General features: G+C 36.5%; 1 non-coding gene across 1 annotated transcript; it reads left to right on the forward strand.

The window, feature by feature from the left end:
* The first annotated feature begins 9,249 nt into the window (after positions 1–9,249).
* On the forward strand, positions 9,250–10,893 carry LOC101296986. The gene is made up of 3 exons (XR_185076.1): positions 9,250–9,448; positions 9,942–10,079; positions 10,169–10,893. It is a non-coding gene; the product is annotated as an uncharacterized LOC101296986 (transcript).
* Positions 10,894–12,297: the final 1,404 nt, after the last annotated feature.

Here is a 12,297-nt window from a genome sequence, read left to right on the forward strand (position 1 = left end):
AAAAAAAGTTGCAGGATTGAATTGATTTTGTCACCAAAGATTTAGGGGTTAAACTGAATTTAATTCTTTTTTTAAATAACCCCTAATTGGTAAAAAAAAAACCCATATCTTTTCCTATAAATACCTTATTCTTTTCATTACAATTTTTACCAACTTCTCCTCTTATCTCCTTCCATCTTCCCTCACAATTTCTTTGAGTGTTATTTGAAAATGGGCTCTAGTTGGTTTCCTCCCGAAGAGTTACAATTGTGTGTTTCTTGGGTACGGCAATCTACCTGCCGATATAAATATCTCATTCTTTTCATTACAATTTTCACCCAACTTCTTCTCTCATCTCCTTCCATCTTCCCTCACAATTTCTTTGAGTGTTATTTGAAAATGAGCTTTAGTTGGCTTGGGTACAACAATTCACCTGCCGATATCAAAACACATGGCAATGCCACGTGTCGTATAGCGATCGGTTAATTATATATCATATATGAAATCCAAAAAATAAAATATTAAATTGATGAACAGTGATTGCTAAATTGACGGACCTACACCGCTGCATAAAAAAAAAACCAAAAAAGCAATTTATAATGAATAGTAACTGATAGAAGCAATTTAATTGATTATTTGACGATTTGATGGAGTTTAAGGGGGGCATATGCTCTTAAACGAGATACACTCTGTTGAGTCTATTATAATGTTTCCTTAATTGGCTTTTAGTCTACTATGCAAACATTATAGACTGTTTGGGTAGTGAACAATAAATTACAAACTCACCAACCCTAATCAATAGAGTAGAAACATATCAAAAGTTAGGGTCCGGATCAAAGGACATTTTATTTTATACATCTTTTTACACCGATTTTTAACCATTAGATTTAAGTGATTTCAATGGCCATGATTAATTTCATTTATGTGGCAAAATGACATGGAAACAATTGTTTTTGGTGAGAAAATACACCAAAATTAATAGATAAATTTAATAAATAAAATATAAATTTATAAGAAAAAACAAAGAAGAAGATGAAGATGATCGAAACGTCTTCATCTTGTGATGGACGTCTTCTTCTTCTAGAAATATTCATGAGAGGCCTTGCTCTCGATCTCCTTTTGGCATCAATTTTCATTTTTGCTTGAGTTGAACCATTAAATCCATCATCCCCCAGTCCCCTTTCATTCCATCAAATTAATATTAGCAATTGCAGTTTTTATATCTCTGTTCTTCTTCTTGGGTCTTTAATGGCTTTCCATATGCCCCATTCTTTCTTTTACCCAAAAGCATAACCTATCATAATTCATTCGATCTAGGTTTAGAATATACTTATATATATAGGGTAATATATAGATAGATGAAGCAGATTGATTTTGTGGTTTTTTTTGGTCTCCATTTGAAGTTCTAAACAATCGATTGTATAGAGTTTTGCAATCAACTTTAATTGGAGAATATATAGTTAGAGGGAGGATGATAATATGTTTTCTTTTATGCGTGAAGAGGAAAAAGATGACGTTTCATCTTCTAATTTTCTATTTTTTTTATTTTTATTTAGAAAAGAAAACTATTTCTATGTCATTTGCCACATCATAAATGTAATTAATCATGATTATTAAAATTATTTAAATCTGATGGCTAAAAATTGGTATAGAAAGATGTGTAAAATAAGGTGTCCTTTGATCAGGACCCTAAAAGTTAATAAGACTTGAAACTCATTCACAATTACTATTGTCAAACAATTGAAGACACTATCTAATTTAAGTGCCCCAATGATCATACGTGTGGACTCGATTTGGTTGTATTCGAGGATCGGGATGACGCAGAATGTTAAGTAACTTATGATTCATGTAAAACACTCAATAATGATTGTTTAAACTTGGTTTCGTGAACTTACAGAAGCGTTAACTAGATTCATGATCACATGGTGTTCTCATAGGCGTTAACTTTATCATCTCAGAGATTCAACTAAATAAAACAATCACTCGTTGAACCACGGTAATAAAATCTGTAGTAATTAACTAGCAATATATGCTAGAGTCAGCAGTTGCGCACTTGGCTAGAGAATAAGCAGAGAGCACCTTCTACGTCTGGTCCTGTCTCTAACAAAGAAAAAAGAAAGATCAAAGCACGAGCTGCAATCAGTAAGAACCGCCGGCGCGTGGACTGATTGTAGCTCTTTTGTCTCAACCCTAGACATGCATGGCATGGTTCTCATTTCTCTCTCGAACCCTTATCCTCACGTTCCTTCTTCAACCAGGTTGAAATATTAGTCTTTGTGGACTTCTCCTCCAAGTTTACGCAGACGTTGATTGACCACTACTTCCCCACTAGAATTAGAGACCCAAGTAAGTGCTTCTTTAACTAAATTCTATTTCGAGCTCTTCTTCACCCGAAAACTCCAAAAAACCCTAAGCTAATCATGCATGCATTGACATAGCTAGCTACCAATTGCGTATTGGCCTTGCATTTTGGTATCTCAATCGTTCAGTCAGCTACAACATCGCCATTGTTGTTATCAGGTGCAGACCGATCGAGACGCAATTGTAGACGCTAGGGTTCTCGTTCTATAATTTGCTAACCAAAATCCAGATAACCCTAAGAACGTAGTGACAAAATCAGCAAGGGAGTGTTTGACTTCGTTACGAGGATCCAAAAGGGTCTCTAACACTAGTCCAGGACTTTCGATTAAAATGGTGAAGTTAGCTGGCAGCAGGGACCAAGGTTGATGCTAAAAGGGTTTTGGCTCTTTGTGTTATCGTGTAGGAATCTAAGACGGTAAGATATGTACTTATTTGATATTTGTTTCTGTCTATGATCTTCTGTTAGCAAGCTGTGACGAAAAGCAAACCAGACTGTACACACCATTCCAAGGAAAATGATACATATCTTCTCTCGGAAAAACCGATCGATGTAAATGCATATGTTTCAAAACTCCGGCTATGATATCGATTGTTCCACAGCTAGACGTTGTCTTGTTTAATCTATAACATAATCGTGTGATTGGATTATACAGTGTGAGAGATTTATTTAGCAAAAAAACTATCGCGATATGTTTAGTGATTTACCAAATGTTAAGAACGAAAATACTAACGGATTACAGGTTGTGATGATTGTATTTCACTTCTCATATGTTACAAATTTACAATCCGAGAAAAACAATTTCAACGGACTAGTAGGTGCGCCATTTCGCATAAGTTATTGTATTATAACCTACTTAGTGCACGTTTTGTTTATTAGGGCTAATCAGAAGTGAGGGACTATGTTAAATAAGAAGTCCGATAGATTTGGTTAATACCATGTTTGGTGTCATTAGTACAAAGAAAAGGTATATGTAACACCATTGTTTTTATTTTGGCCTCCATATATAGATATATGGTGTTATGGTTGGTATTCAAATTGGTCGTTTTTATATAACACATTTCTTTAAACCATAAACCAAACAAACTACTTTCTAATCGTGCAACATCAGACAAAAGATACTATTAGTATAACTTAAGACAACTCACACAAGTTTATGACAGTCTAAACAAATAAGGTGTGTATGCGGTCCTAAATAGTAAACGTGCATGGTGCACTTAGTTAGGGTAACAAACTATCCATGTATAACGCCATTTTTGTGTAATTTGCTGGTTATTTCGTCAATTTCTTGACACATGATACTTACATAGATATATGTAATCCTTAGATTTGTAAGCTTCTAACACGTACGACTCAAACAAATAAGTGAGCAAAAACTGATCAGTCTGTTTGGATGTTCCATCTTATTTTTGGACCTTACACCCACAACAGTCTATGACAATTATATTTGATCGGCAATTCCTAATTACTTTTGTTAATAAAAGTTTCCGGACAAACCACTCATAAAAATAGCTAGCTAAAGATCAAGATCACAATCATGAAGAAGTAAGAATCCTGAACGTTATTCTTTCCAACGAAGTAAAGACTAATATCATTACACTCGCTAAATTGGCATTACCCTGGACAACTTTTTCTCGAAGGGAAAAAACTTGTTCGTTGTGGAAGCATAAATTATATTGGGATAGTGCTGAGTGATACATACTTCTTGTTTTATGGGGAAGTGACTCCAATCAAAATAGTCAAGAAGTACAACGGAGAAGAGAATTCTGAATCTTCACATCATGTGTTTCAATAACACTAAAGAAAACGGCTACTGATCGATTGGGATAAACATGAGATTGATGTCACCAATTTTGAATTTCTATACATGGCTCAACTACCATAATTATTGAAGTTAGATAACTATTAATATAGAACATGTTCATCAATTATTTTCTCACATGAAGAGATATATTTCCTCACATGAAGAGATTTATCTTACATTTCACATTGATCATCAGTTTCATACTTGGTTTTTAAAACAAAGCGAGCACGCGCAAGCACGATTATGTTGAGAATACAATGCCAGAAAAACATTTTATAAATAGAAGAGTATGCCTTCAAGCTAGGTTATCTCTATTTATCTGGGTGCGGCAGATGATCGAAGAAGGAGAAGGATTATATATAATTGTCAACAACCTAGCTATCTCATCTGCACTAAAATATTGAGCGGACGCACGCTCTTGATGTTATTTGCAATATATAACAATCAAGTGGAGTAAGAAATTAGATGTGCGTGCTTTCTCTTCCAACCTTATTTCTTGATATGATATTATATGAATCTGGTACAACTGACGAAATTATTTTGTTCTCTTTTCAAAATGTAGATTTACATTTTGTAAAACAAATGTGTTTCTCGACTCAAACTTGAACACATATGTAAGCTAGTTTAGACCAAATTATTCTTGTCTTGGCCAATAAGAAACGAAAATAAAAGGTCAATCGAGTTAATAAACATTGATGGGATCTAAGAATTAATGCATTATTTTCTATCCAACAAATAGCTCAATATGGTGTTTTCGACTTTCATAAATGTTAGGAGAGCAAATCTTGCGCCATGTTCTCGACATCCGATTTTTCAAGATTGAACTAGGCAAAATTCCAATTAGATTGTCCAATTCTAAACATTATTGTTTTCTCCTGCATTTATGTCAATAATATAACACATATATTAGTGAAGAACACGCTTTTGTTTTCTGCATTCCCTTTTTGCATAATAACTCTCCAATGCATAACCGTTGATGTACGTATCTAAGTTGCTTAATAACATTGCAAATCTTCTTTCTCAAGAAAGAAAAGAAAACCAGTTCTCCAATGATTTTGTTTTCAAAACAAAACAAACAAGAAAGAACAAAATGATTCTTAATTTGTTCTTTCTATAATCAGCCCAAAATCGATAGAGAACTACAGTCCAACGAAAAACCAGCCCAACGAAAAACCAGCCCAAGTAGGTTTAAAATCACCTGGGCATGTTCCAACATCAATAAGGCCCAACATTACGGCCCAACAAAAAAGGTGTGCTACCGCCTCATCATTTCTCGCTCCGAAAAGTCGCTAAAAATGATTAGCCGAAGGCGCGCACTGTCCAAATGCAGCCAATCACTTTAATCTTGCCGACCTCCTTCGAACTTTGAACCCAAAAATATCTCTATTCTCTAACCAGAAATTTCTTCTTCCCTCCTTATCGCCATCACCGATTTCCCATCCCCAAACTATCCCTCGCCACGAACCCTAGGGCCCTCTTTTCGCCTATCATCCGCCGCCGTAATCAACAACGCCGGCGGCGGCGGACGTACCGGAGCTTTGTCTCCGGCGCAGGTCACGGAGGACGTTCAATTTCAGAGCTGGTGGACTTTTCCGGTGATCGATTCGGAGGCTTTGTTTATTAAAAAAGCAGGCGAGGAGGTTCGAGACCAGGTTGGTTTTTCTCTCTGAAAATTTAGAGCTTTTGATATACTAGCGTTGTCTCAATTGCAATTTGCAAAATCGTATGTACATTTCTGCGATGTGTAGCTTTTATTGTTTCGAAGCTAGGGGTGATCTTCGTGTGGCGTTGAGGCCGGAGCTTAAAATTTGATTCTGCTGCTTGTTGCTACTTAAAATTTGATTTTGCGTAGAGTTAAATGTGCAGTGGGGCAGTGTTGGCGCCTTGGCGGTACGAGAGAATGACAAAGCGGTGGCATAGGGAGCATATTATTACCAGTGGAAAGAATTTGATTTAATTTAATTTTTAACTTGGATATATGATTCTGCTGTTCTTTTAAGCTTTTAATTTGCACTTTCTGGATGCTGGCGTAATATTGAACTATTGATTGGATTTCCTGATTTTTACGTAAATCCTGTTGTTCTTTTTTTGATATATGCCATGCTATGCATTCTCTAACAAAATTGGATTTATTTAGTTTCTCTTTGTCTAGTCTGAAGTGGAACTCACCTTCTTCAAGCGATCAGGAATTACAGCTTCGGATGTTGGATCTAAGGTTTGAAGTCAAAAGGTGTCGATGGTTTACCCTTGTATAAACTAAGACTACCATATTAAGAGGTCTGCATAATAAGTTATTTGTTTTATATAATTTTTTTCTCTTGTGAGTTTTGTTTTCCCGAGGATATGTGCTTTTCCAGTATTGATGAGGTATCAAAGCCTGGATATGAGTTGAGATTGTTGATTTGGAACTTTTTTTGAAGACAGATATTTGAGTGGTTGTAAAACCCTACATTTGGAGAATTGTGAAGTCTGGTTGTTGATAAGGTTTCAAAACCTTGATATAAGCTCTGGTTGTTGAATTTGGAAGAATTAGATGTTTTAGTTGTGTTTAGATTGAACAGGAAGAGTTGGTTGAAGTTTGAAACAGTATAAAGTGATTAATTGTTACAAAAAAAGTTAAGTTGAATACTGAAAGTTGTTTTTGTTTTTGGATGGAAAGTGAGATGTGAGTTGATTATGGTTTGGATTGTGACGGTGACTCTAGTGTTGAGGTAGTGTCTGAATTTTTAGATGCCTAAAGCTTTTATGTCCTGTTGCCTATGGGGCCTCTATTCTGGCATATTTTTTGTAGTCTGCTTTTTCACCTTTTTGAGTATAAATTATACCCTTAGAATCATAATTGTTACTGCATTTGAATTTCGGGCATCATAAAAGCCATTAGGATCAAGTTTGCTGACAATATTTTACTGCCTACTTAATTATCAATGTGGAAAGTACTGAAATGATACTTGTGAGCAAAACTGTTACAACCATTGTTATCATATATAACACTTGCACATGAGTGAGTATGATACTGTAATTTCTTCTATTTGAAGCAACCATGCAACACACGGTTTCATCTAGAAGCCTGTCGCACTAGCTTCTCAGATGTTGCAAACACCAAAATTCTCCACTTTTGTGAATACCTGAAAGAACAAACTCTTGCGCCTTAAAGAGAAAAATAAGTAGCCATTATGCAGTTGCTCTAGGCATATTTATCAGTTTGAAGCTAGATCTCTTAGAATAATGCATCAGTCTCTAACAGATCAATTATATTCTTGGGCTTTGATAGAGGAGGAAAGATGTGAGCCATTTGTGGTGGTGGGTGATATGACCAGTTGCTCTTTACCTTTGGTGGTGATGATATTCCTGCTTGTCGCTTTTGATTTGGTGATGCTGTCATAATAGAAGTGAGTTAAAACTTCTTTATCCTCTTTCCGTGATGAAGTGATTTGCTTCTGTTATATTACTTTTGAATACTTTCACCAAGCACAATATGGTGGTTTTCTTTAGGAGAATACTGCTATAGATATACTGACTTTTTTGGATTGACTAACTTTTGTATGCTTTTAAGAGTTACAGAAGTTTTCTGTGTTGGCCAAACCCTTATAGATATCTTTCTGATAAACATGTGCCATGTGGAGGCTCACATGAATATTGAAGATTGTGGATAGCAAACTGTGTGCCAGTCATGTTTGTATGACCTATTATGCTTCATTTTTCATTATGTAGGGATGGATTTGCTTTGGTATAGCTGTGATGTATATGTGTTCAAGATGTTATCAGCAACGATCTCTGACTAGATGTTTGACATGTTCTATAAATTAATTAAACAAATAGCCTTCTACCTGGCTGTTCATTTTCATAACACTCGATTGTACAAGATCAATGGTTCTGATTCGCAGTCTGCCAACATAACATGCTAGAAACGATGACTAGAGAATATATGAATAGCGTCTCCATAGTGGAAGTACAAATAATTAAGGAATTTATACTGTCATGGGGAATTAGCCTTACTGTTGTATGTTTTGTGCTTCAATGTCAATGACTTTACTATTTTGATATCTTATAGTTGTTCATTCTTGATTTCTAATTGTTTTATCCTATAATGGGCCTACTGGCATAATCTTCAGTTTATAGATCATACATATGATATTCAACTGTTTAAGATGTTTTTGCTTCACGGATGTTCCTTATGGGAGTCTAATACTTAAATTTGTTTTTCAGTTGTTTTGACTTGTTATTCATTTAACATTTGGTGTGTAAGATTATAGTTGCTCAAGGAGAAGGGTCTTCTGCCAGAACTTGGCCTGCATGTAGAGAACATTGTGTGTGCTCTGGGTCCTGGACTGCAAGGACCCAAGGAGCAGCTGCAACAGTTGCCACCATACTTAGGAAGAAAGGTCGAACTGTTGATTTAGTCTTGGAGAGCAAACCACTTAAATTTACTGCCATCTTAGCCGTTAACAAATTTATATCAATCACTTTTTTCTAATTAGTTATTGTCTCATATTCGCATGCATGAAATTTGCTCTATTCAGGGTTTGCAAGCGTGCTTCATGAATAAATGCCAACAGGCTGATCTTGGTGGGAGATTCAGAGTGGCAAAGGGGTATGGTGGGTGTGAAAATTCTGTCTACTGGTGAACAACAAAAGATAAAACTTGATGAACTAAACTGATAAAGACATTAATTGTTTGGTGGTTGTACTGTTTATGGTTAATATTTTTTGGTATGTTTAGTGAGTCAGTTCATCATTCTTCACCAATCTATGTACATAAATGTTTTCTGGTCAAAATATTGATGAAATGGCTGATTTTTGTACTGTTGGTCTTAATAAAGTTTGTGACCATTTGTTGACATCAATTTGTTGATATGCTTGTTTTGTAGCATTTGCCATGTTCCTTTGTGCAACACTAAGAAATTACCCAGACCAAGCTTATAGAGTTCTCATACAGTCTTACTTTAAACTGAGAGGTGTTTCAATATACAAACACATGAACACATACAAATTAGGCTTTTTAATTTAGTTTGTCCTGCTTGCTTTGAGATCTGCAGTTGGTTAGGAAATATTCAGACTACTTTCCATTAATGTGAAAGTTCTGTTTCTAACTGTCCTTGAAATGCAGACTGTATAAAATGATAATGGGTGCTGGAATGTAAGTGGCAGTCCCCTTCTTGAGTTGGATTCTGGAACTAAGACACTTACTGGTATAAAACTATAAGATAAGTGGGAGCCAGTGTGCATCCATGAACTATCTTCCTCATGAAGAAAGTGTAGCTGAAATGATTCCTGTGCCAGACTGATATCTCCGTAGAATCGTTAAGGTACTATGATATTTTCTTTGAAATGTGCCAAGGCTTTAAATTTCTTTGTAGATTCATCATTTTGTTTTAACTCGGACTGTCTTTCATTAGATATTTAGACTTTAGAGCAACTGAATTAATCACTTCTCAGAAAATGGTTTATTTGGTCACTTTCCTTGAGACATTTACTAAGCCATATATCTGATCCTTTTCTCGATACTGATATTCCTTGAATGTCCTTGGGAGTTCGCTTTTCCTAAAGAAATAAAAGGGGATTCAGCAATTTAATGAATTCCTTATCTGGAATGCAATCTGCTTTGATTGATCAATTAGTATGACACTAGTCTATTGCACTGTCAAATCAACCCCATCTTTCTTTAGTTCACATCACGTAGGGTCAACAGTTTACTATGCTCCATGATATTTGGGATCCCTAGTTAGCCCCGCTAGTCATTCTGCTTTGCTAGTATAACTGGTTGATCTTTTAAAATTCTAAGGCATTTGTGGAATGCAGTAGCAAGTAACTTGCTCGTGAACAGCCACACATTCGATTCTAGATCAGTCCCATCACCATTTACCGGAGGTTGTGATATGTCTCGCTTTCTTATTTTCTAGCCATCCATGGCTCATCAACGTTTCTGGAGATAAAAAGGTACTCCATTATTCAATATCTATCAGCTTCTATGTTACAGGATTGCTTTATATATTATGTCTTTATTTGGTTATCTTTTGCCTCGTCAGGTCAGCGTCTCAATCCAAGTACAATTAGCAATAAACCTTTTACATGTGGTTGTGACCACATGCATTGGCTTTGGCCTGGCTTTCATAATCATGGGGCTTGACGATTCAGCTCCCAACCCATGGTTCATGCCAAGAGGTTCGGCTGGCTCAGGTTCTGTTTTTATAACATTTTCCTTTATTTCAATTTTCTTTTACCGAGTTATATTTGCACTCTTCTCTTAACCGCTCGCCTTCCTGTTTTTCTTTATGCTTCTTTGTATGCTTACTGTTTTTTGTTGTTGTTGTTGTTGTTGCAAAGGCTTTGCTTAATTATAGTTGGCCGAATTACAAATCTTCCCTCTTTCATATTCCGGACCAAAACCACCCCATATATATGATCTAAAGATTGAGATACATGTTGTGTTCGAGACCTAGAAAAGGAAAGGAGCCGAGAAGGGAAGGGAAAAAGGTTTTTGTTCAGAAGATGAAGTTGTTCAGGAAAACAGAAGGCACCTAAGGGTAAGTTAAGACTTGAATAGAGACTTGAATAAAGGAAAGGAGTTTCACCCACCCACTTCTGCGTTTCACTAGGGGTAGACATTGAAACAAAAGACTAGCCAAAGGACTAAATGGTTTTGTTTGTATTGGCTTTTATATGATAATTTGAGGTCGTTGCTGCGAAAAACTGAACCACATACAGTAGTATAGTACTCATCTGCAGCCTCACGAATGGACCAGAGTTGGTTTTTGTCTTAGGTCTTTACACCACCGAGACAATAGCTAATCTTACTGTTCCACGGTGCCTTGGAGGCTGATGAGCGGGCTGTAGAAAGCTGATGGTCTTACACTTAGTTAACCAAGAATTGGTGTGGGTAGGTTACTATGGACCAAAATGAAAAGGGCAGCATCCGCCGAATCGAACCAACACCATGGCTAACCTTGGTTTCTTTTTGTCAATTCAACCAAAGGTGAAAAGTGAGGGCAGAATTTGTAATTTGGCCATTGTTTTGTAGCCATAATGTATTTATTTAAACACATTGTTTGTGAATGTGAATATTTGATTATGAATTGCTGCATTTGGTTTTCTTTTTCTTGGAGAATTCCTGGCAAGCTGAAAACAATACTCCTTCCTCGATTCCAGTGTTGCATTCCTATCCCCATCGTAAAAAAAAAATATTAGCAGTTGATTTCCTAGGATTTCATGCCCCATGCATATGAAATGGGACCTAAACTCTTCAGGTCTAGCTAGTCCCCCACAATTCATTCTGCGTCGCTAGTTTATTTATAGTTACGGTTCCAAAATTGATGTATCAAAAATATCTCATTCTGCGTCGTTAGTTTGTAGTTACAGTTCCAAAACTGATATATCAAAAATATCTGTGGCATTTTAACGCCAATGCATCGAGCTAGTTGCTCATGAGGAGCCACGTCCTGGATTCTAGACCATACCATCTTCCTATTTCAATCATTTTATGATTTTATCCTCTTGTGGGTTGTGGCCTTACAGTACATGCTCGATCACCGCCCCTAGCTACTCCATAATTCACATCTAGCTGCTTCTATTTTTGCCCATTGCTTTTGCTTTATATGGTATTTTCTTTATTTATTGTAGTACATCGCATGTCGTTTCTTTTGTCTGGGCAGTGTCTCAATCCAGGCAGATTCAGCAATGAACAAACCAGTCGCTTCTAGGTTGGGAGTGACCACATGGGCATGGCTTTGGCTTGACGATATTGAGGTCCCAACCAATGATTCCTTAGTCTGTCAATGAATCCAAAAAACTAAGAAGTACGTAGCTCTTTTTCTGTTTTGGGGTCAATAATAGTACGTAGCTCAGGTTCTGTTTCTGTGGCATTTTCCTGGCTAAGATGCTTTAACCCCTCCAGTAAAGGTTCCCAGCATCCTTTCACTGGGTTTTCTGACCAGAGTGAAATATCACCACCAACCCAATTCTTGAGTTGGCCGTAGGCCTGGCAACGGGCCGGGTTCGTGCGGTCACGGGGCGGGTTTTTAACGGGCCGGGCTCTTAACGAGTTAAACCCGTTAAAACCCGTTAGCTAACGGGTCAAACCGGGCCGAGCCCGACGGGTTTACGGGTTTCTGTTGGAACCCGTTAAGCCTGTGTAATTTTTTTTTTTTTTTNTTTTTTT

Source organism: Fragaria vesca, linkage group LG6 (genome assembly GCF_000184155.1).
Source record: "Fragaria vesca subsp. vesca linkage group LG6, FraVesHawaii_1.0, whole genome shotgun sequence".
In the NCBI taxonomy this organism is placed as follows: Eukaryota; Viridiplantae; Streptophyta; class Magnoliopsida; order Rosales; family Rosaceae; genus Fragaria; species Fragaria vesca.